The following is a 27,091-nucleotide window of genomic DNA, read 5'->3' on the forward strand; positions in this document are numbered from 1 at the left end:
AGTGCCTATTGCTATTGTCATTCAGACATGATAGTAAAAGAGTTATGGAAAAATAAACCAAAAATATTCTCTTGTAGTGGAGAACAAAACCAGACCAGAATGTGATCATTCCTATGCATTTTGATAGCAGGGAACAAATTACATAGTCGTCTATCTTTCTTACCAGTAATAAAACATTTTCTTTTTTTTCTCTTATGTACTTCTTAGTATTGTATTTTCTAGGATTATTTATGCATTATGTTTCAATTTCAGAAATAATCCCTGCGAAGTTGTAAGCTATTGTTGACTATCCCTAAAGCATTGGGATGCCTACTGACTTAATAGGAGGTTGTTCACTAATTATCAGGAAAAATGTATATCTAACTCTGAATTTTATATTGTGTAGAGAAATTGGTGAAATTACTTTTGGATTGGAAATTAAAATATGACTGTTATACTCTCAAAGAGATCTTAGCCCACTCTGATCTTTCCTGTAGCAAGATTCTAAATTGCTGAAAGTGGAAACAAATAGCTTTTTGAGTGGGTGAACATATAAATTGTACTATGTGCAATAAATGCAAGGGTACCATGAAACTGTAAAAGATGGTGACCTGGTCAGTTGTCTTCAATGACTTAGACCATGAAACCAAATATAGACAAGTTCAACAGAACTATTATACATAGGCTGCCCATGCATGCTTCAGCATTGCAAGGGCATAAATTTTATTTATTCATTCAAATTACATGAACCAAAAACAGGATAATACTAGACAGGTACAAATACATTTGACATACATAGGCCTGTGTAATTGGTTATTCGAATAACCTTTGTAAAAAATGAGGTTAGGGAAATAAGATGTGGTCAATAAAAGTAAAATGGGTAAAGGGATCAAGACCATGATGGGTATACACACAGAAACAGCTGACCTGAGCTAGTGGGAGCTCACTGTCTCCAAACTGATAGTGGGACAATCTGCTTAGCACCAAACTAGGATTTCTGGAAGTTGGTGACAATTACGTGACTTGGGCAGTCAGTGGAGCCACTGGCAATGGGACCAGAATTTATCCCTAGTGCTTGAACTGGCTTTTTGGAGTTCGTTCTTTTTGTTGGGATACCTTGCTCAGCCTACATATAGGGGGAAGGGCCTTAGTCTTGCCTCAGAAAGATGTGTCAGATTTTGTTGGCTCCCCATGGTACTCTATCCTCTCTGAGAGGTGCATGGGGGGCAAGTGGGGAGAGGGGGAGGAAAGTAGAAGGAGGGGAGAAAGTGGGAAATGAAATAGGTATGTAAAATGAGAAAAGATTGTTTTTTATTTTTTAAAAGAAAGCAAACTATCTCTTCTCATTGTATATACCAATCCAAGTTCCTACTTCTTCCACTCCTTCCATTTTCTTCACATACCTCCCACCCCACCCCATCCACTCCTCAGAGAGGGTACAGCACGTTGCTTTGGGGAAGGCCTAAGCCCTCCCTACTATATCTAGGCTGAGCAAGGAATCCATCCAAAGAGAATAGGTTCCCAAATATCCAGAACAAGCATTAAGAATAAATCCTGGTGCCACTGCCAGTGGCTGCTCAGTCTGTCACCCACATTCAGAGGGACTAGTTATGTCCTATGATTCTGCCTTTCCAGTCCGGCTAGTGTTGGTAAACTCCCATTAGCTCAGGAAGATTATTTCAGTGGGTGACCCCATCATGGTCTTGAACTCTTTGCTCATATTCTCACTCCACCCACCCTTCGACTGGACTTTGGGAGTTCTTCTCTGTTGTGGGTCTCTGCCTCGGTTTTCATCAGTTGCTGTATAATGTTACTTGTATGCTGAAGACCTGCTTGGGCAGCTGGTAATGTGGAGTCAACACAGAGAGGAGGAGATGGACACAACCTGAGGATAGATGAAGATGCCAGCAGCGTCTATTGAAAAAAGCTATACCTTTTATTGCATATAGTACCAAATGAGAGAAAAGGGGAATGTAAGCTGGGCTGTGGACTGAGATCAGGGGTTGAGGAATCTAACATTGACCTTGACAATAGGTATCAGCTCTACCTTAGTAGAAGGGCCACAGCTTTTTTTTTTTCCCAGAGATAAAGAGACTGCTTTAGTAAGCAGAAACTTTCCTTAGCCCTGAGGAAATGGAGGCCCTTATCCAAATGCCTAATCTTGGGTAAAGGATTTCTCCTGGGGACCAGAAACAATATTACAATTTTTTATATTACTTTATGGGCCTGCTCCCCTCTAAAACTCCTGAAAGGCAAGATCCTGATGTCTTACTTTGTAAACAGAGACTGTTTACTTATTTTCCAGCCACCTAGATGCAAATAATCACTTGGAAACTATGCTAATTTACAACTATGTTTGGCTGATGACTCAGGCCTGTTTCTAACTAGCTTTTATATCTTTACTAACCCATTATTATATTCTGTGAATCTGTGTATTACCACAAGGCTGTGTCTTATTTGTAAAGGCCCAACGTCCTTCTTCTTTGGCAGCTACATGGTGTCTCTCTGACTCTGCCTACTCTCTTTATGTATCTCTGTTCAGATTTTCCACCTTACTTTACTCTTCTGAGTCATTGGCCAAAACAGCTTTATTAATTAACCAATAAAAGCAACACATATACAGAAAGACATCCCATATCATTCTCTCTTCTCATTATACCATACAGTTCTAATTTCTCCATGTTTACCAACTGAACTATATATACCCTAGGCTCTGGATCTGAACCGTAGTCATTTCATCTTCCCAGATCAGATGTGTCTACTAAATCTATAACTTTCCCGTTCTTGGTGTGATTAGTAGTGCACAATAGGATTGCTTGTTTCTCAGTGGCTGGGATTTTTTGCCAAGAAGTTATTTTATTTAAATAGGCTGCTATTTTCATTCTTTACTAAAGCCTGCACAAAATTTCCAAAGAGAAAGACACTACTAGTGAGACTCATTAAAAATGAAAGTGGAAGGTTCTGGGAAACTGTGGTCTGTAATGACAAAATGCTGTAAACGTGTCAAGCAGCAATGCTCACTATGTGATCCATGCCACTTGGATGTTTGTTTTACGGGTTGATTTTTTGGTATGGAATGACAAATTGATACGTTGCAACACTAAGGCAATCAACTTTGGCTAAGTCCTAGAGTGACTAACAGACCTGTTACAGATGCAGGAACATTTTAAAGCCCTGTCTTGCCAAGGTTTGGCAATCTTTTTGTTTAGATCCTACTTATCCAGTCTAGACACCATGCATTTTGCAAGTGGTTGAGGCATGGGCAGTTCTTTGCCCAAAGGCCAGTTTTGCCAAGAAGGAAAAAAGCTCCAAGTGGAATGTCTTCAGTGTCCAACTGATGGTGGAGATGGTTCGTTCATTCCTGGTCACTCAGACTCAATATAACCATACAGAAACTGTATTAATTAAATTACTACTTGGCCTATTAGCTCTAGCATTTTTTCCTATCTCTTACACCTTAATTTAATTTCTATTAATCTGTGTATCACCACATGGATGTGGCTCATTGCAAGGTTCAGCGAGTCTGTCTCCTGTAGGCCTCTCACTGACTCTGCCTTCTTCCTCCCAGCATTCAGTTTATTTTCCCTACCTACCTCTCTTCTGTCCTTTCACAGACCAAAGCAAGTTCTTTATTCATTAACAAATTAAAGCAACACATTTAGAGAAGGACTTCCTACACCATTTTCCCCTTTCTGTCTAAATAAAAAGGAAGGCTTTAATTTTAACATAGTAAAATTACATATAACAAATCAGGTATCAACAAGAATTACAGTAAAAATATTTATATCTACTGTATATTTTACCATAACTGAGAAAAACTATAACTATATATTCTTCAACTATATCAAATACTCCAGAAGGATATAATACTACCTAAGTTAACAGGAGGTGCTTTGTAAGCAACTTCAAAAACTCTAGAAATGACGGAGACATCTTGCTCTCTGGACAGTCATCCAAAGTTCTTTTGTAATATTGTGGCACCCCTCTTCAGCCTACAGACCCTTAGTATCTGGCAGACTTTTGCATGAAACAGGAAATCTTAAAGACAGTTTTGCCTGTATTGGCAGTTTGTCTGCCACTTTCTTCTGTGTCCTGCACAATGTTGCACTCTTTCATGAAGCAGGAATCCTGAAGGGCTGTCTCACCTTTAGGCAAGTACAGCAGTCATTTTTCTGTGTGTTCTGCATGTCCAATTTATACAACGTAACATCAAGTAGTCCATGAAATAGCAGATTATTGCCCAAATTGCTAGCATTCCTTGAATCACCTAATCTGGGTAAAGGTAGAATCTCTGATGAAGCAGTAGGGTTTGTGGTAAGTGTGTTGGGTCCTGGGCCTGGATGGGATGCAGGAATATTAATCAATCACCTAATCTGGGTAAAGGCGGAATCTCTGGTGAAGCAGTAGGGTTTGTGGTAAGTGTGCTGGGAACTGATTCTGGGTGGGATGCAGGAATATTAAACAATCACCTAATCTGGGTAAAGGCAGAATCTCTGATGAAGCAGTAGGGTTTGTGGTAAGTGTGCTGGGTACTGGGTCTGGATGGGATGCAGGAAAATTAACCAGCTGAAGACAAAGACTGGGAAGTGCGAAATGCCCAGTGAGGGAAGAGGGGAAGCATTGGTGAGTCAGGAGTTCTGGAAGAGGAATGGTAGTAATCCTGGTTAGAATAAAGCCCAAGTCAAGTGAGAGCAGAGATGTTGGTAATGGATGTGGATGCAGTGGCCCATCTGTAGGGTGATCCAGCTTGGCTTGCCTTTCAGACACTCAGTATTGAGCACCACATAGTATGAAAAATTGACTGGAGGGAGAGTAGAGGAGACTTGGGAAAATGAAAAGATTGACTATATAACAGTGGAACTCTTTGTTCAAATTACACTAAGTTGGAATGTAGAACACTTTCTTTCATATATAAAACAGATACTAAAATTTGCATGAAATTTTGCATAAAGAGAAATAAAACTTATTGGAGATGGAGAGATTAACCAAAGCTTAGGTGGAATTGCTACTCTCGCAAAGGACTGTGGTTTGGTTGGAATCGTTTATATCACTCATCCTGCAATTATTTATAATTTCACCTCCCAGTGACCTGACATTTCCTCCTTTCTCACCTCCTTGCTGTGTATCAAACATTCCCAACATACCAACATACTCCTCACTCTCTTTCTAATTCATGGCCTCTTCTTTAATATTTCTGTTATAAGTATATACGTATATCCCAACACCACCTGCCCAGTACATATCTGTGTTTCCAGGGTAGTCCTTACTGTTCATCCAGAAAACAGAGCTTTGCAACAGAAGGCCATTACAGGCAACTATAATAAATTGAGTTGCAGAATTCGAGTGCCCAGCCCCCCCCCAAAAAAATCTGCACAGCAGCACTTACACATAGGTCTCATGAAACATTGTAGAAGAGGGAGCAAAAATTTTGTAACACCAGAGGATAAGAAGTTTATGCAAGACTGTGTTTCATAGTAATGTCAGAAAGGTACAGTCTAAAGATCTAAACAGTCTGACTGCCAAAAAGTAAACTGAACAAGGACAATAAAATTTTATTTAGCTATTGTGATAGAAAAATAAAATGTTTAAAATTATAAATATAAGAGAATTTAAAATATTTTTATAAATACATGAAACCATCTAAATTATGTTGAAATATGTAAATGTGCATATATGAATAAATATCAGCACACACACATATATTTATTTGTACACTATGCATTTTATCTAGTATCAGCATCATATGGAATGTACATATAAACATATATGATTCTGAACATTAGAAAGGAAGTGAATGATATAGTTTTTCTGTTTTGAAAAAGCATACCAGAGATTCATTAATCAATGCCTTTATTTCCATGTTTTCTGAGGATTGGAATATATTAATGAATAAAAAGGAACATTTTAAATGTAAATCTTCATACTTCCTTATAGAATAGGACTTATATAATCTTCATATAATGTTTATTGGAAATATTGTTTATCCATAAATTTTTCTTTTAGTAAACACTTTTTTCATTGCCTCTTTTACATCTTTGTTCCTCAAACTCAAACTCTAAATGAGAGGATTTATCATGGGAATTACAATGCTGTAAAATATTGACACTATAATGTCATGCTCCAAGGCATACGTGGGACTCGGTCTCACATACATGAAAAGAACAGTACCACGAAAAATGGACACTCCAGTTAGATGAGAGCCACACGTAGAGAAGACTTTCCTTTTACCTTCAGCAGAGCAAGTCCTCAGAATAGCAAACAGAATGAAACCATAGGAGATCAGGACAATGAGGATAGTAACAACCTCAATAGACCCAGCACAGTAGAAGAGAAGAAGCTGGTTGATGTGGATATCAGAACAAGAAATCGCCAGGAGAGGAATGTCACAGAAAACATGACTGATTTCATGGGATCCACAAAAAGACAATCTGAAAGTGGCAACAGTGTGAATATCAGCATGTAGAATTCCACCAGCATAGAAGGCAATGATGAGTGGCACATAGACTCTGGGTGACATGATCACTACATACAAAAGTGGGCTGTGGATGGCCACAATAGTGCTCATAAGCCATTGCTGCCAAAAGAAAGCATTCTGTTGTACCAAAAGTAACTGCCAGAAACATCTGTGCGGCACAGCCAATAAATGAAATAACTTTCTTCTCTGACATAAAGTCAACTACCATTTGCGGAGTGATAACGGAGGAGTAGCAGGCATCTACTGAGGACAACACACTCAGAAAATAGTACATGGGGTTGCGTAGGTGAAAATCTCCAATGACAAGAGCAATCAGTCCTAAATTTCCCATGAGTGTGAAGAGGTAAATTGCTAGAAAGAGGAAGAAGCAAATGATTTCCAGGTCAGCATGGTCTGTGAAGCCCTTCAGTACAAATTCAGTGACTTCAGTGATGTTCTCCATGTTGAAATCTCATATAAACAATTGAAAGCATTCAGCAAATCTTTATTCATGTCACTGTATAGGGTCTAGAGTAGTTTTGCTATAAACGAGGTGAGCTTTACATGTGCATTTATGCAGAAACACTTTCAGACTGAAAGATGCATGGGAACATACACGTAGGGACACATATCATGTTAATTTAAGAACTACAGAAGAGGATAAGAACATGGTGGTGACTTAAATTTCAATATACTGAAATTGCAGAATGACATGCAGGGTGTGTATCATAGATGGAGTTTCTCTCCTGCCTGGTCCCACAGCTGTTCAGTCACAACAAGACACATTGAGGTTTACATTACTTATAAACTGGTTCGCCTATTAGGTCAGGATTATTATTAACTAGCGTTTACAACTTAAATTAACCCATAATTTTATCTATGTTTACCCATGTTGCTTGGTATTTTTCCTCAGTGGCGTATTCTCATCTTACTTTCTCTACATCTGGCTAGTGAGCACAGATGGAGCCTTTCCTGTTCTCAAAATGCTCCTAGTCTAGTTACCCTGCCTATATTTTCTACCTGGCTACTGGACAATCAGCATTTTACTAAGCCAATACAAGTAACAAATCTTTATAGGATGCAAGAACATTTCCCACATTAGTGCTTATTTACTCAGTGTCTTATTTTTAATTCTATTTGTCTTTAAAAATAATATTTTCTCATATATTAAATCCAGACTTCAGTTTCCCTTCTCTCCACTCCTCCAAGTCCTTCCCCCCATCTCCATTCACCATCAAATCCACTCCTCCTCAGATTCCCTCAAGAAAAAGCAGGCCTTCTATGATATCAACTGACGATGGCGTAAAAAGTTACAATGAGACTAGGCACAAAACTCATATCAAGACTGGATGAGGCAACCCAGTAGGAGAAAAAGTGTTCCAAAAACGATCAAAAGTGTCAGAGAAAACCTCCATCCACAGTTAGGAATCCTATGAGAATACCAATCCTCACAGTCATTACATATGCAGACTTTCTATCTCAGACCCAAATAGGCTGCCTGTTTTACTATGTTCTAACTTATGGTTTTGTTTTTTTTTAATTTGCTATTTTTGATATTATAATTACATCATTTTCTGTTCCCCTTTCTTCTTCTCAGCTGTCCAATGTACCTGTATCTTCCTCCTGTATCTTTATTTAAACTCATGGCCTTTTTAATTTTAATTGTACCTCTCTCTCTGAATACATATATATGGACTCTGAATATACACAATCCATGTAATAGATGCACACTACATATATGATTATAATACATTGTACATAATATATGTATTTCTATATATAATATAGATATAATCCTTCTTAAACCATATGTCAACTACCTAACTTACAGCTTATTCTATTAGTAGTTTTATCTTAAACCTTAATAAAAGAAAAATTGCTGTAGTTACAAAAATCACCTACGACATACACACTTTTGAGTCATTATACGTGGAGTGTATTGTACTAGAATCAAATTTCTATGTAAAAAAATCCTCTAGAATAATTTGATAAATTTGGTATAAAAGTGGCCAATGAGTATTAATACTCATTAATAATATGGTAGAATATTTTATGAGAAAAATATTTCAAAAGCAAATCTTTAAAAACACAAATTATAGAATACATTGGTATATATAATGATTCTCCAATGTGTTATACATGTATTATATTCTATAAAATATTTTTGAACATTTTTAATTGTTATCAAATTATATGTAAGAATTATGATTTTTTTTCAGGGTAGAGGTAAGATTCCATCTCACTTTATAGCCCAATATGGCATTGATCTCATAGTAATTGCCCTACTTCAATTTCCAATAGCTTTAGGTACTTCTATGTGTAGCCTGTCCACTCCTCCATATTCTTTAAAGAATATGAAGATGAAAAAAGAATATGAAGATAATTAATAATCTTTCAAAAATAATATACTTTTTTATTTTTGTAGTAAATGAGAAATTGGAACTTCGTTTCTCATGAGTTAGGCTTTTGTCCTCGATGCACAATGATACCAGTTTGCAGAAGATAGAACTAAAACACATTTCGTTAATAGCCAAACTAACTAAGAGTCTTTATATTAGTTTTCCGAACAGTATATATCCATCTCCTAAATTAATGTAAATGTCACTTGTACATATTATTACACAATAGAGAAATTTATATATCCAAAGCACAGTACTAAAACGACACCCTTGAAAAAGGATAAGAATTACACTTTGCCTTTATTGAACAGCTGCTGGAAAACCGAGCCTCTGTGAACATCTTATGACTTACCTTATGCTAGGTTTTGTATTTTGTTATTGCAAGAACCATGACTCACTATCGAGTCTTCAACACCGTGAATGTGCCATCACATTTGTGATGAAAACTTTACCTTCTGTCATGCTACTTCATTGTAAAACTCAATTCCCAACCCCAAGGAATTTAAGTAAAACCCATGTGTTTGAGTATTTTCAAATAACTAAATCTGGACATCCTAAATTATGAAAAGTAATTAGTTCAGTTGCTTATTGGATTGCAACATAACATGCAATTTTTAGGCCGCCCCTGCGCCGCGCGCCTGATGGATGGGTGATCTACTGCTGCGGCGGCAGGGTGAAGGACGGCCATATTTGCCGGCGCGGCCCGAGCCGGCTCCAACAAAAAGTGCGCGGGCGCCCGCTGGGCGCTCGGACGGGCGCGGGGACGCGGGGACGCCCGGCCCGGGCCTCGGCCTCGGCCTCGGCCTCGCCTCCGCGCTCGCGGCCTGGCCCGGCTCTGCCCGGCGCGCCCGCCACCCGCGGGGATGTCGTACAAGCCGAACTTGACCGCGCACATGCGCACTGCCGCCCTCGGATGTCGTACAAGCCGAACTTGACCGCGCACATGCGCACTGCCGCCCTCAACGCCGGAAGTGTCCACTCGCCTTCTACTAATATGGCGACATCCTCCCAGTATCGCCAGCTGCTGAGTGACTATGGGCCACCATCACTAGGCTACACCCAGGGAACTGGAAATAGCCAGGTGCCTCAGAGTAAATATGCAGAGCTGCTGGCCATCATTGAAGAGTTGGGGGAAAGAGATCAGACCCACATATGCAGGGAGCAAGAGCTCCATGGAGAGACTAAAATGAAGCCTGGTTCGGGAGTGCTTGGCCAAAACGGAACGTAATGCCAGGTCCTAGCCCTGGCCAGTCTGAAGGCCCATCTCGCTGCCCCGTGGAGATGACAGGCTTTGTTCAAAATGGCAGCAGTTTTTCTGCCCTGGTCATTAAGCTCTGAACCCACATTCAGATTGGGAAGACATTTTGCAGTTACTGACGATGTGCATTTTAAGTAGTTAGAAACGATCCAGCTCTTTTCTTTCCAAGCATTGATTTGAAAGATGTTTGTGAAGCCACTTCACAGCAAGCTATTGTTTGCCCCCAAATACCAGTGTCCCCCTTAAAATCTCCCTTTGGATACACTTGCCATTTGCCTCACCCCAGTTGACTTCTTTCCATGAGCTCACCTGCCTCTGAGGACTGGAGTGCAGACCACAGCACATCTGCTTAGTAGCTGGCCTGCCTGTGTACAGTGTAGACCTGCTTCACAGAGCTGCTCTGCTTAAGCGTTTGCATGACTGAGTGCTTTGAAGTCAATCTTAAACATGCACAAGTTATAAATACAGAAGAAAGAGCAATCTACCCAACCTGCCACACACCCTGCAAATGTCCACCCTGAGACTGTGGATCTCAGTTCCGTGTTTACTGTGAGATGGTCACAACATCTGGAGGAAAACGATTGTAACTATTGCATCTTTGTATTTATTACTTGATGTAATAAAGCTTATTTTCATTAACAAAAAGATGCAATTTTTACAATTTCATTGTTTTCTCAATCATATAAAATGAAAACTTTCAATATTAAAACATCAGTATTTTTGCTTTCCCCGCCCCCCTCGACAATCTGGTCACCAGGCAGAGGTGACTCCTCCCTGCTGAGCTCTCCTGAATCCTGTCCCAGCCTTTATCCAGGTACACCTTCCTCTCTTCCCCCCCTCCCCTCTGGAGACACAAGATTTCCCCAGAGCTGCTCCCTTGCACGCTGGGCCTGGACTGTGGGCTCAGTCCGGCAGGGACAGCTCCGGTGCTTTGAGAGCCTGCCTGAGGACAGGCAAGCCCTGTCTCAGCTCAATCACATTCCTGGCCAGCAAGAGAGAGTGAACTTCTAGCAGACTTCCATTGGAGGAGGGGTGAGTTTTCTCCTGGCCAGGGGGCTTCTGCTAGGAGGAATTCAGTCTTTCCCCGCCCCCCTCGACAATCTGGTCACCAGGCAGAGGCGACTCCTCCCTGCGGAGCTCTCCCGAATCTCGTCCCAGCCTTTATCCAGGTACACCTTCCTCTCTTCCCCCCCTCCCCTCTGGAGACACAAGATCTCCCCAGAGCAACTCCCTTGCTCACTGGGCCTGGGTTGTGAGTGCAACCCGGTAGTAGGGAGTGCCTGTGTTTCAATTGACTGCCTGAGGAAAGGTAGGCCTTCTGTCAGTGAATTCCCTGCCCAACAAGGGAACCTGACCTGGTACTAGAAGATCCAGTAGAGAGCATTTGAAGGAAGAGATGGGCAGACACCAAGGCAAGAACTCCTCCAACAATATAAAAAACAACATGAAAACACCAGAACCCAATGACCCTACAATAAAAGGACTTGAACCTCTTAATTCAGAAGAAGCGGGAAAAAATGCCATTATGAAAGCAATAGAGTCCCTTAAACAGGATATGAATAACTCCCTTAAAGAACTGGATGAGAAGTATAACAAAAAGATTGAAGAAATGAGTAAAGAAATGGATGAAAAATATAAAAAAAAATCGAAGAAATGAGTAAATCCATGAATGATATACTGGGAAACCAAGAAAAAACAATCAAACAGGTAATGGAAACAGTTCAAGAATTGAAAACTGAAATGGAGGCAATGAAGAAAACACAAAACGAGGGCCGGCTGGATATGGAAAATCTAGGTAAACGAACAGAGACTACAGAATCAAGCATAACCAATAGGATACAAGAGATGGAAGAACGAATCTCAGAGTCTGAAGATACCATAGAGAAAATAAATGCTCTGATCAAAGAAAACAGCAAATCCAACAAATTCTCATCACAAAACATTCAAGAAATCTGGGACACAATAAAAAAACCAAATCTAAGAATAATAGGGATTGAAGAAGGAGAAGAACTGCAGATCAAAGAACCAGAAAATATACTCAACAAAATTATAGAAGAAAACTTTCCCAATCTAAAGAATGATATTCCTATGAAGGTTCAAGAAGCATACAGAACACCGAATAGGCTTGATCAAAAAAAAAAAAAAAATCCCCTCGCCATATAACAATCAAAACACAAAACATACAGATTAAAGAAAGAATATTAAGAGCTGCAAAGGAAAAAGGGCAAGTAACTTATAAAGGTAAACCTATCAGACTTACACCGGACTTCTCTATGGAAACCATGAAAGCCAGAAGGTCCTGGATAGAGGTACTGCAGAAACTAAGAGACCATGGATGCAAGCCCAGACTAATATACCCAGCCAAGCTATCATTCACTATCAATGGAGAAAACAAAATATTCCAGGATAAGAACAAATTTAAACAATTCGCAGCCACAAACCCAGCCTTACAGAAAGTAATAGAAGGAAAATCGCAACCCAAGGAGTCCAACATTGCCAGCACTGCTTACAATAACTCAGACATCTAGCGACCCTTCACGAGCTTAACTCAAAGAAGGGACACATACAAACTCTATTAATCAAACAAACAAAAAATAATAATAACCGGAGTCAACAACCACTGGTCATTAATATCACTTAATATTAATGGCCTCAATTCACCTATAAAAAGGCACAGACTAAGAGACTGGATACGAAAACAGGATCCAACATTCTGCTGTTTACAAGAAACACACCTCAACCACAAAGACAGACATTTACTCAGAGTAAAGGGTTGGGAAAAGGTTTTCCAAGCAAACGGACCTAAGAAACAAGCAGGTGTGGCCATTCTAATCTCCAACAAAATTGACTCCAAACTAAAATCAATCAGAAGAGATGGAGATGGACATTTTATACTCATAACAGGAACAATTCATCAGGAGGAAGTCTCAATCCTGAATATCTACGCCCCTAATATAAAGCCTCCTACTTATGTAAAAGAAACACTTCTAGAACTCAAGGCAGTCATCAAACCACACACACTAATAGTAGGAGACTTCAACACTCCTCTCTCACCAATGGACAGGTCAATCAGACAGAAACCTAACAGAGAATTAAGAGAATTATTGGAGGTATTGAATCAAATGGACTTAACAGACATCTATAGAACATTCCACCCAAATAGGAAAGAATATACCTTCTTCTCTGCAGCTCATGGAACCTTCTCGAAAATTGAACACATACTGGGTAGCAAAGCAAACTTCCACAGATACAAAAAAATATTAGTAACCACCTGTGTCTTGTCAGACCACCATGGATTAAAGTTAGAATTCAAGAACAGTGCTACTCCCAGGAAGCCAACAAATTCATGGAAGTTGAACAGTCAACTACTGAATCACCCCTGGGTCAAGGAAGAAATAAAGAAAGATATTAAAGTCTTCCTTGAATTTAATGAAAATAAAGACACAACATACTCAAACCTATGGGACACTATGAAAACAGTGCTAAGAGGAAAGTTCATAGCACTAAGTGCCCAATTAAAGAAAACGGAGAAAGCACACATTGGAGACTTAACAGCACACTTGAAAGCTGTCGAAAAAAAAGAAGCTGATTCACCCAGGAGGAGTAGAAGACTGGAAATAATCAAACTGAGGGCTGAAATCAACAAAATAGAAAAACAGAAAACAATCCAAAGAATCAATGAATCAAAAAGCTGTTTCTTGGAGAAAATCAACAAGATCGACAAACCCCTATCCAAACTAATCAAACGGCAGAGAGAGAACATGCGAATTAATAAGATCAGAAATGAAAAGGGGGACATAACCACAGACACAGAGGAAATTCAGAGAATCATTAGATCTTACTATGAAAATTTATATGCCACAAAGTTGGAAAATGTAAAAGAAATGGACATTTTTTTAGATAAGTACCATATACCAAAGTTGAACCAAGAACAGGTGAACAATCTAAATAGACCTGTCAGTCATGAAGAATTAGAAGCTGTTATTAAAAATCTCCCTACCAAAAAAGCCCAGGACCAGATGGTTTCAATGCAGAATTCTACCGGAACTTCCAGGAAGAGCTAATACCTGTACTCCTTAATGTATTTCACAATATAGAAACAGAAGAATCACTGCCAAACTCTTTTTATGAAGCTACAGTAACCCTGATCCCAAAACCACACAAAGGCACAACCAGGAAAGAGAATTACAGACCAATATCACTCATGAACATTGACGCAAAAATACTCAATAAAATACTGGCAAACCGAATCCAAGAAGACATTAGAAAGATTATCCATTATGATCAAGTGGGCTTCATCCCAGAGATGCAGGGTTGGTTCAACATATGCAAATCTATCAATGTAATCCATCATATAAATAAACCGAAAGATAAAAACCATATGATCATTGCATTGGATGCTGAAAAAGCATTTGACAAAATTCAACACCCATTTATGATAAAGGTGTTGGAGAGACTGGGGATACAAGGATCATACCTAAATATAATAAAAGCAATATACAGCAAGCCGTTGGCTAACATCAAATTGAATGGAGAGAAACTCAAAGCCTTTCCACTAAAATCAGGAACACGACAAGGCTGTCCACTCTCACCATTCCTCTTCAATATAGTGCTTGAAGTTCTAGCAATAGCAATAAGACAACATAAGGGGATCACGGGGATTCGAATTGGAAAAGATGAAGTTAAACTTTCGTTATTTGCAGACGATATGATCGTGTACATAAGCGACCCCAAAAACTCTACCAAAGAATTCCTACAGTTGATAAACACCTTTAGTAATGTGGCAGGATACAAGATCAACTCCAAAAAATCGGTTGCCCTCCTATACACAAAGGATAAAGAAGCAGAGAGGAAAATCAGAGAAACATCACCTTTCATGATAGCCACAAATAGCATAAAATATCTTGGGGTAACTCTAACCAAGGAAGTGAAAGACCTATTTGACAAGAACTTTAAGTCTTTGAAGAAAGAAATTGAGGAGGATACCAGAAAATGGAAAGACCTTCCCTGCTCTTGGATTGGGAGAATCAACATAGTAAAAATGGCAATTCTACCAAAAGCAATCTATAGATTCAATGCAATTCCCATCAAAATCCCATCAAACTTCTTCACAGACCTTGAGAGAACAATAATCAAGTTTATATGGCAAAACAAAAAACCCAGGATAGCCAAAACAGTCTTATACAATAAAGGAACCTCTGGAGGCGTTACCATCCCTGACTTCAAACTCTATTACAGAGCAACAGTATTGAAAACAGCTTGGTATTGGCATAACAACAGAGAAATCGACCTATGGAATCGAATAGAAGACCCGGGTATTAACCCACAAACTTATGAACACCTGATTTTTGACAAGGGAGCTAAAACTATACAATGGAAGAAAGATAGCATCTTTAACAAATGGTGCTGGCATAACTGGATGTCAACCTGTAGAAGAATGAAAATAGATCCATATCTATCACCATGCACAAAACTCAGGTCCAAATGGATAAAAGACATCAACATTAATCCGACCACTTTGAACCTGATAGAAGAGAAAGTGGGAAGTAGTCTACAAGATATAGGCACAGGAGACCACTTCCTAAGCAGAACCCCAGGAGTGCAGACAATAAGAGAAACAATAAATAAATGGGACCTACTGAAACTGAGAAGCTTTTGTAAAGCAAAGGACACTGTCAGTAAGACAATATCGGCGAATCAATCCCACACCAGTTATGTTCTAAGGGGTTATTTATTTTGGGGGGGTAAAACTTACATACACCATAAACCGTCAGGAAGGGAGCCTAGTCGCAGGAGCCGGGAGCAGGAGCCAGGAGCAAGCACTGGAACCAAGAGCCGGAACCAAGAGAGCCTGATCCGGATCTGCTTCTCTTTTTAAAAGAGAAATATACCACGCCCCAGTGGGCTGGTATTTCAGCAGCTATTGGCTGACGGAGCGGAAGTCGCTCCCCGCTGCACTGTGGGCTCGTATTTCAGCGACTATTGGTTGAGGCAGTGGAAGTTACTCCCACAACACCTCCCCCTTTTGTTTAAGTAAGAGAGTTCTAAGCCTACTACGAAATTATATACAATAAGTACAAACCTACACAATTATATACAATAAATACAAATATCCTATTCTAACTAGCTTAAGTCTTGTATAAGAAATAACTTGGCCACATCATGAAAAGAAAGTAACTACGTTTATATAATCTTCAATCCCATCAAAGATCTGAGAAGGGAAATAATGTTACCTGAGTAATTAGGAAGCGCAATCAAACTTCCAGAACATGTAACAAATCACATAGACAACTGGCTACCTGGGCAAACACCCAAAATGACGTTTGCAGCATTGAAGCAACCAACTTTGGCTAAGGCCTAACATAACTGACATACCATTTTCAAAGGCAAGGAACTTTTCAAAACTATCTTATCCTGTCTTGGCAGGATATGACAGTCCTGTTTTATCCATTTACGGATACTCTGTAACTCTGTCAGTAGTTGAGGTGTGGGCATTTCTTTACCCAAAGGCCAGTTCTGCCAAGAAGAAAGGCTCCAGGTGGAGTGTCTTTGGTGCTCAACATTCTCTCGGGAATAGATCAGTGTTGTCAGGAGCGATTGTGTCTCCCTACCACAGAACTCTGAGTTAGATTAAAGGCCATTTTCTATAGCTCTTTGAAGAGGTTGAAGATTATCTATCTATACTGAATATAATGTCTATGTATCTAAAGAACCTGATTAGTCTAATTATAAATGACAAACTTAGATGACTATTGATCTATATTATTCTCAATATCTATCTAACTTAAAGACCGAAATAGTAAACAACTGTGCAATAAATGGGGACAATATGACCTCCAAATATAAACAATGTGCAAGTATACATTGCAATATGGTAAATATATATATCAATACATAAACAATATATAAGTATCTTAATCAGAGGTAGAAGTGTACAATGCAATATGGTAAAATATACATATATCAATACAATATATATATGTCAATACATAAAAATGTTTTAAACAGAGGTAGAAGCATGCATGCATAAAATAGTCAACATAATTTAAGTTTGTATCAATATATAAGAATCAATACCAATATATTTGTCTAAAAACAATAACTCACAAGTACAAAGCTATTATCCCATAATCCAATTATCCCTCTTTTATTTTTTTTTTGGATTCCTGCACTTATAAAATTCCTCCCCCAACCCTCAACCCTATACTAATTATAACCAACCCCTAAATGATGTCCCTAAACCCAAGGACAAACTTTACTGGGAGAGGGGACATCGTTCTCTAGAATTACTTCCAGCTGTTATGGGGCGACGTTCTTTCTGGGGGATCCTGTGAAAGCAAAATGATGGTTAAATTTCAAGATCAATGTCTTTTAAAATTGCAAATAGTCTCTGAGTATTTTGTGGAGGACTGGCCAGAATGTTGTACAAGATGTGCATAATTTCAGCTAACCACGTTGGAATCGTCTTGTGCAGCTGGTACTCAAAACAGGTCTTGTAGTAGCGCTATCAGTATCATGATGTCATATCAACCAGGTGGAGTTGTTGTTATGGGGCCCCATCTTCTTCCTGGAAACTTCAAATGTTACTGCAGGAAAAACTTATTGTTCATTGTGGAAAACTTAAACATTAATCATATATATTAATCATATATTAATATCATATATTATATGATTATAATAATATATAATCATATATTAATCATATAGACATATACAGACATACATATATTCAATAAAAGACATGATAGATATATTTAATGAAAGGTATGATAGATATGAAGAAAAGTAAAGATGTTTTCTAAACTCATATTCCTTTCTGTCCCATATCATGGCTCTTGACATGAGACAGAAACTCCAGAAACTCTGGGTTTTTCTTTTAACAGCAGGCTTGGAATTAGAGAGGGACTGAGCCAGAGTCCAACTCTAAAACCAGCTCTATAAATTTAGAAATATGATTTAGTATATTTTACTTACAGAACCTATTCAGTTTTCTTGATAGTCCTTATTGGGCCATTATTTTCCATCTGTCAGTATTCAGATATCCAGGGTCCCTTGAACTTTTCAAAAATCAGTGTTTTCCTGTGGAGATAAGAACAGAACCCTGCCCCCATTCTATATGTTTTTCTTACCAACTGTATGAATATCATCATTGTGGATGAGCTGTCATTTCTCCTTTCCAAGAGGTTTCTCCTCTTCAAATCGAACCTTTATTAATTTTGATGGTATCCACAATTTTTCTTCTCCTGTGGAAACAAGAGCAAAACCCCTTCCCCAACGTAGCACATCTCCTGGCCTCCAATGAGAGGTCAGCACATCTTTGAAATAAACAGGTTGGTTTAGTTCAGATGTTTTTTCCATTATCCAATGCCTCTCTGCTGCTGTTGTTCCTTTCTCATTAGCATTAAGAAAATTCAAGGTTAATAAAGCATTATGCAATCTATTTCTGGGGGTATCTTTCGTCCCTTTCTGTTTGTTTAGCATATCCTTTATAGTACGATTTGATCTTTCTATAACTGCTTGACCTGTAGGATTGTATGGTATACCTGTAACATGCTTAATATTATAATAAGCAAAAAATCGTTTCATTTTCCTAGATACATAAGCTGGACCATTATCTGTTTTTATTTGTGCAGGTATACCCATAATGGCCATAACTTCTAATAAATGTGTGATTGCTGAGTCAGCTTTTTCTGAGCTTAAAGCGGTTTCCCACTGAAAGCCTGAATAAGTGTCAATGGTGTGATGTACATATTTTAACTTGCCAAATTCTGGAAAGTGAAACACATCCATCTGCCAAATTTCATTCCTATTAATACCCTTTGGATTAGTCCCTGCAGGCAATGGTGTTTGGTTATAAAAAGAGCAAGTAGGGCATTTCTTTACAATCTCCTTAGCTTGTTGCCATGTAATAGAAAACTCTTTTTTCAAGCCTTTGCTATTGACATGATGTTTTTTATGAAATTCAGATGCCTCCAGCACACTACCAATCAATAATTGATCAATATCTGCATTACCTTGTGCTAGAGGACCTGGCAGACCCGTATGGGATCGGATATGCGTTATATACATAGGGCAGAGCCTGTTTCTGATCATGTCTTGTACCTGGATAAACAATGAGGTCAGTTCTGTATCATCAGGCATAAATTCAGCAGTTTCAATATGCAAAATAACTCTTTCTGCATATTGTGAGTCAGTAATTATATTAAGAGGTTCTTTAAAATCCCTAAGCACCATAAGGATGGCATATAATTCTGCCTTCTGGACAGAATCATAAGGACTTTGTTCCACTTTACTCAATTCTTCTGATTTGTAACCTGCTTTCCCTGATTTATTAGCATCGGTATAAAATGTATGGGCTCCGGTTATTGGAGCAACATGGACAATTCGAGGGAGGATCCAAGAAGTTCTCTTTATAAAGTTAAGTCTCTTGCTTTTTGGGTAATTGTTATTGATTTCTCCCAAAAAATTAGCACAAGCTCTTTGCCATGGTTCATTGTCTTCCCACAACTTTTTTTATCTCATCAGCAGTGAAAGGCACTATAATTTCTGCTGGGTCTATACCTGTTAATTGACGAAGTCTCAATTTTCCTTTTATAATCAATTCAGAGACTTTTTCCACATAAGTTTTTAATTTTTTACTTGGTTTGTGTGGTAAGAAGATCCATTCTAAAATAGTATCTTCCCTCTGCATTAAAATCCCTGTAGGAGAAATTCTGGAAGGTAATATAACTAGAATGCAACTAAGATTTGGATCCACCCTATCTACATGTGCCTCCTGTAATTTTTCCTCAACCATCATCAGTTCCTTTTCTGCTTCAGCTGTTAACTCTCTGGGACTATTCAAATCTTTGTCACCATCTAAGGTTTTGTTTAAATGAATTATTAGATCAGGTGTTATCCCAACAGCTGGTCATAGACTGGAAATGTCTCCCAATAATCTTTGAAAGTCATTAAGAGTTCGTAACTGGTCTCTCCTGATTTGTGCCTTTTGAGTCTTAATTCTTTGTAAGCCTATTTTATAACCTAAATAATTAACAGAATCTCCTCTCTGAATTTTTTCAGGAGCAATTTGCAATCCCCATTTAGGTAATACTAGTTTTACTTCTTCAAACAACCTTTCTAAGGTATCTTTGTTTTGATCAGATATCAGGATATCATCCATATAGTGGTATATTATGGACTTAGGAAATTGTTTGCGTATAATTTTCAATGGTTGGCTTACAAAATATTGGCACAGGGTGGGAGAGTTCAACATTCCCTGTGGGAGGACGGTCCACTGGTACCTCCTTGCAGGCTGAGAGTTATTATAGGTAGGCACTGTGAAGGCAAACTTTTCTCTATCTTTTTCTTGTAAAGGTATAGTGAAGAAACAATCTTTCAGATCAATAACTATAAGAGGCCATCCCTTTGGTAACAGGAAGGGCAGAGGAATTCCAGATTGCAGAGGGCCCATTGGTTGAATAACCTTGTTGATAGCTCTAAGATCTGTCACCATTCTCCATTTACCAGATTTTTTCTTAACAACAAACACAGGAGAGTTCCAAGGGCTGGTAGATTCTTCTATATGTCCAGCATCTAATTGCTCTTGTACCAGTTGTTCTAAAGCCTGTAACTTTTCCTCAGCTAAAGGCCACTGTTTAGTCCATATTGGTTTCTCAGTCAACCATTGTAGAGGCATGGATGTTGGTACCTCTGAAGAGCCATCAATTGTGTTGTGTTCTTGTATAGCTCTAATGGCTGGTTTCCGCCATCTGTAATATCTTGTAATATTGTCCTCAGAAATATAGGCTCTGGAAGCAGCAGGAATGTTAATTTGGGTGTTCCATTGCTGCAATAGGTCACGGCCCCATAAATTCACTGCAATATTTGCTACATATGGCCTTAGTTTTCCTATTTGTCCGTCTGGACCTATACAGTTGACCCATCTCGTGCTTTGTCTTACTCGAGATAGGGTTCCAATTCCTAAGAACTGAATATCTACCTCCTGAAGAGGCCAATGCGGATGCCAAGACTCTGGTGTAATGATACTTACATCCACACCTGTGTCCAGTAAGCCAGTAATAAATTTGCCATTTACACACACTCTTAGCTGTGGTCTTTGTTCATTTTTAGAAGTCTTCCAGAATATTTGTTTACTTTGTCCTCTTAGATTTCTTGATTCATTCACCACATTTAACTCATCCTTCAGGCCGTTATTGCTTTTAACAGCAGGCATGGGGCATTCTAATTTCCCTGAAGAGGCATGTTCTCTGCAGTGATCGGAAATGACTGGACCACATTTGCCATGGGGGCCTTCAAGAGGCCCCCTATTGAGTTTCCCGATGGCAACGGGTTGCCCTGTTTATCTCTTGTTGACCTACACTCATTCGTCCAATGCCTGCCCTTTCCACATCTCCTACATAAACCTGAAGGCTGAGTCCTCCTATTCCTGTTATTCCTAGAAGAGGCATTATTCCTGGACTTCCATTGTCTGCAGTCCCTTTTCATGTGTCCCATTTTGCCACAATGAAAGCATTTTGTAATCTGATGTCTCCTTTTACCTTTGGAAATTGCTTCTTGTACCCATGTTTCATTGCCATAATCAAATGTATCAACATTCATTGTATGTAAAACCCATTCGTCCAAAGGCGCTGATCTGAGCTTTAAAGGCCCCAGGATCCTTTTGCATTCTACATTGGCATTCTCATAAGCCAAAGACTCAATTACTATATTTCTTGTTTCTGGATCAGGTATCCCTATTTGTACAGCCTTAGTTAGTCGTTGCAAAAAGTCACTAAAGGGTTCTCTCTGACCCTGTTTGACCCTGACATACGATTCTACTCTCTGACCTGAGTCTTGAACCCTGGCCCAGGCCCTTAGAGCTGCTGTAGCACATATGGATAAAATGTTTTCATCATAAAGAGCTTGTTCCTGAGGATCAGAGTAAAGTCCTTCCCCTAGAATTTGATCTAGAGAAACCTCAATTCCTTTCGCTGATTCTTGTTGTTGTAAAAGTCTGGCCTCTTGTTTGAATAGGCATTTGAAAAGTCATAAAGGTCCGTTCTCAAGGACAGCTGATGTGAGCTGGTTCCAATCTTGAGGGGTGGCCCTGTTGCTCAGAGCCCAGGATTTTAACATCTCCCTAACAAAGGATGAATGTAGTCCATAATTCACAATTGCTTGTTTAAATTCTTTCAGATCATTCATACGTATAGGCTCCCATGTATGTTCTTTAATGACCTTAGGGGTTTTGGAGCCAGTTATCTTTTCTGATGTTATTACTGGAAAGGCAGGTATAACTCTATGTAGACTGAGAGTTTTTTGAGGTGAAGGTTGCCTTTCTACCTTTTGCTCCTGTTCATCAGAGTCTATTATTTCCTCAATCTTATTAAATCTGCTCACCATTGCCTTCTGTAAGTCCTGAATCTCCTGTCCAGTATTATGCTCCAAAGCCTTCATTAACGATTCTAAGGCATGGAGCTTGTCTGTCAGAGACACTATTTCCTCCTTGGACACAATCACGTTCTTTGATAATTCCAAGGCGTGGAGCTTGTCCGTTAGAGATACAATATCCTCCTTGGACATAATCCTCATGGCATGTACTGTGCCTTCTTGTATGGAAATCCTGTCAATTAATCTATCATACCCTTTTGATAAAGTCCGATTTTCACATTCAATGGTTATAATCCTCTCAGCTAATGTTTCAGCACTTACAGTCATGGACTGGAGGTTATGAGTCATTTTGGTTGTCCCCTCCTCCAGAGCAGTGACGCTCCCTTCTAAAGAAGCAATATCAGACTGTACCTTCTTGATATTTTGGCCAGTCGACCGAGTCATATCAAACAAAGATCTAGTCTCCTCCTTGAGAACTCCAAACTCTGATCTAGTCTCCTGCTTGAAAACTCCAAACTCTGATCTAGTCTCCTCCTTGAAAACTCCAAACTCTGATCTAGTTTCCTCCTTGAAATCTCCAAACTCTGATCTAGTTTCCTCCTTGAAAACTCCAAACTCTGATCTAGTTTCCTCCTTGAAATCTCCAAACTCTTTTTTGAGGAGGTTGGTATCAGTCTGAATTGTTCTTAAGGTTTTAATCTCCATAGTCCAAATGAGGAGCAGAAGGATGAAGAAAATAAAAAAAGTAATCAGGACTGCGAGGGATGCGAGCACCCACTGATACAAGGGGACTGATATAATGAGAGTTCACCAAGGCCTGTTGGACTGGGACTGAAGGAGGACGTGATCCAACCAGATTCTCTGAATGTGGCTGGCCCGGAGCCTTTTTGAAAAGCCATTGACAATAACACTGGGACTTGCTTCCTCTGCATATATTGGATTTTGGCGCTCCAGTCTGTTTGGACTCTCACCTTCCCTGGACCTGGAGGGAGGGGGGGAGGAACTTGAACTTCCCACAGGGCAGGAAACCCTGACTGCTCTAGGGGATGGAGAAGGAGGAGGAGAGGGAGTGGGGGGAGTGGGAGGGTGTTGGGAGGAGAGGCTGAAATGGAAACTTTTATAATTTAATAAAAAAAAATTAAAAAAAATCAGTATTTTTATATTCTCTATTAAGAGATTAATGATTCTTTTTCTTTAGTGTAACTTATGTATAAAGATACTGGTAGTTAAAACCCTAAAACTAACACTCATTTTTGGTATAAAATTTAATTTCATTATTTTCTCATTATTCTTATTGGTCCAGGAAGCTTGATTTGAATTCATAGACAGACCTGTTAGAACATTATTCTTAAGAGAACATGAAATGGGTACAAGCTTCAGTTATCTAATGTTTGGTTTTTCATAGTAAAATTACATAGTGTAGAATAACATAGTTATATTTGAAATGTTAGGTTCTAGACTCAATAATTCCTCAAGTAGACTGAAATTTCTTCTTATCCAAAGAACATCAAGTGAAGGTCTGAGTTTGCTGTGAATATTGATAGGTTATAAACTGTTTTTATGTGCTTATTCATCTGTGATGAATCCAAGAGGGGGCAACCCTAGGGGAATAGGCTCCAATTGTGTCCTTGTTGAAAATAACAAGTTAATGAATTAAATTAATTTAAAAAATAATGATCAAATAATAAAGCTTTCTTTAATAATCAGATATCTGCTGACACTTTATTTTCTTTTCTTGAGGTGTAATTTGTATTGTACAAGATAGGGTTATGGGATTATGGGGACCAGTTACATTCAAACTACCACATTACACTCCCTGGAGCCCATAAACCTTTAACAATATCATAATGCAAAACACATTTTGTTCAAATTTAAAACTCCCCATAGTCTATCACAGTCTAAACAATGTTTAAAAGTTTAAAGTCCAAATCTCTTCTGAGACACATGACAATTTCTTAACTGAAATCACCTGTAAAATTCAAAATAAAAAAAGCAGTTCACACACTTACAACAAATAAAGGCACAGGGGATAAACAACCATTCCAAAATGCAGGGAAGGGAACCACAAGGATATGTAGAACCAACGAAGGACAGAAAACAGCTGGACAAACTTCAAACTCTGCATCTCCATGCCCGATAACAAACGCTCTCTACATCCCCAATTCCACTCACCTGTGCAGACTGCAACACAACTCTTTCTCTTTCCTGCTTCAACTCCATGTTAGCAGCTCTCCTTGGCAGGTTATTCTGTGACTCTAACATCTCTACCATCTTCAGTAACGACAAAATTCTAACTGTTCAATATTGGGGATCCACTCGTGATCTTCCGGAATCCTCCAGATGGTTTTGGGTCACTTCTCTAGCCCTGACCTCTGCAGTAAGGGGTCTGCTAGTTTGACTATGCTACTACAGCTGTTCTTGGTTGTCATCCAATGGTACTGCTTTGTCCAAAACACTGGGTTCTTCTGATGCAACTTGTCTTCACTTTCTCCAACAGCCTCTCCTAAGGTTCCCCTCATGGTGCCAAGCTTCAGTTTCTTTGCATGAGTCCATCAGTTCTAGACTTTCCACTGCCACTAAGACTCCATCTTCACCAATGGAATTCCGTAGTCTCTCACAGCGCCAAGCCTCAGCTGCTCTCTGTTGAAGTTTTTGTGTACTTGTTCCTGCTGCCAGTTGTATAGTCACGGTCGCCTGGGGAAGGGGCAGTGGGTGAGAAGACACAGAGGCCATGGTATAGACTATGGGAGATTCCAATACAGAAGCTCTTTATTGTAAACAAGTTGGGACTTTTAAGGAGTTAGGGAAAATAAGTTGAGGCAGGAAAGTTTCATGTTGGTCCTTTTGAAACTGGCGGTCACAACTGGCATGTTGTGACTGGCTAGGAGCGTGCCTCATTAGTTACCATGCTGTTGGTCTGCTGACAGGTTGTCTTGACCAATTTTGCGTGCTCTTTGTGAATTTGCATGCACTCCCTTGTGATTGCCCTGCCTCACACCATGACCCCTTCATGCCTTTAAAGTCAATACCACCTGGGTGGCGCTTACCTACTACAAAGTCTGGCTGCCAGCATGAGGTACAATGTTGACCACTTTTGGAACACAAATACTCTGTTTGAGTTGTTCTTTGTATCACATCAAAGAAGTCTTTTATTGCCTTCTTCCCCCTTCTATACAGAGGTATAAAGATGTATAGAATATTTAATGCAGAGGTTTTCAGTATTCAATGAAACTCCTTCCCAATACTATTCTATGTTTCTGTTTTATTATTTTTACTCTTGTATTCATATTATTTACTAACATTTCTGATCCCTATGCCCTTACCATGATAAATGGTGTTTGTTTTTTGAAGCTGGTGTCTGACATACAGCCACTTGGGAAATGAGTATGGTTATTTCTAAGAAAAGTGGGAATCAATCTACCACAAGACCCTGTAATACCACTCGAGCATACCTAAAGGATGTTCAAAGTTACTACACGGACACTTACTCAACTATGGTCACAGCAGCATTATTCACAATAGCCAGAACCGGGAAACAACCTAGATACCCCTCAATAGAAGAATGGATAAAGAAAATGTGGTACATTTACAAAAGTAGTATTACTCAGCAGTATAAATCAATAACATCACGAAATTTGCAGGCAAATGAATGAAACTAGAAAAAAATCATCTCGAGTGAGGTAACTCAGACACAGAAAGGCAAACACAGTATAGACTCACTCATAAGTTGATATTAAATGTAGAACAGAGCTGGTCAGGCTACATTTCACAACCCCAGAGAAGCTAGGTCACAAGAAGGACCCTAAGAGGTAAACATGGATTATTTTGGAAAGGGGAAATAGATGAGAAATCCTGGGGAAATCGGGGTGCGTTAAGAGGAAATGGAAACATGAGGGATCCAAATGGGTGAGTTTGGGGAGGAATGGAGAGAAAGAATGAAACAGATAACAAGATAGATAGGAGCATTATGGGTTTAGGGAGAAACCTGGTGCCAGAGAATTTCCCAGGAATCCATAAAAATGATCCCAGCTAAGACTGTTAGCAATAGTGGAGAGGGTGCTTGAGATGAACTTCTCCTGTAATCATAATAATTATCATAATAGAATCTTTATCTAGTAACTGATGGAAGCAAATGCAGAGATCCACAGTCAAGCACTGGCCATAGCTTCTGGAATCTAATTGAAGAGAGAAAGAAGGGATTTTATGAGCCAGAGTATCAAGATCATGATGTGGAAAACCCACAGAGACTGTACACCTGAGCTCCCGAGAGCTCATGGACTTTGGAGCAAAAGCTGGAGAGCCTGTATGGGACTGTCCTAGGCCTTCTACATGTGGGTGACAGTTATACAGGATGGTCTGTTTGCCAGGCCCCTAGCAGTGTGACCGGGATCTGTCCCTGGCATGTGAGCTAGGTTTTGGAACCCATTCTTAAGGGCGGGATGCCTGGATCAGGAAAGTTTGGTCCTACCTCAATGTGATATGCCAGACTTTTTGACCTTCCATGAAAGGCCTTTCCCTTGCAAAGGAGTGCATGTGGGGTGAGTAGAAGGGAAGTGAAGGCAGGGAATTGGAAAAAAAAGAGGTAAACTAACCTGTGGTTAGTATGTACATAAACAAAGAAATTAAGAA

The 27,091-nt window shown here is 39.2% G+C and overlaps 2 pseudogenes; one reads left to right on the forward strand and one right to left on the reverse strand.

Moving 5' to 3' along the window:
- Window positions 1-5,959: 5,959 nt before the first annotated feature.
- LOC125407451 (olfactory receptor 5T7-like) lies at window positions 5,960-7,039 on the reverse strand (annotated as a pseudogene).
- Window positions 7,040-9,745: 2,706 nt separating this feature from the next.
- Window positions 9,746-10,531, forward strand: LOC148121728 (cyclin-dependent kinase 2-associated protein 1 pseudogene; annotated as a pseudogene).
- Window positions 10,532-27,091: the final 16,560 nt, after the last annotated feature.

This window comes from Myodes glareolus, chromosome 6, assembly GCF_982192425.1.
Source record: "Myodes glareolus chromosome 6, mMyoGla1.1, whole genome shotgun sequence".
In the NCBI taxonomy this organism is placed as follows: Eukaryota; Metazoa; Chordata; class Mammalia; order Rodentia; family Cricetidae; genus Myodes; species Myodes glareolus.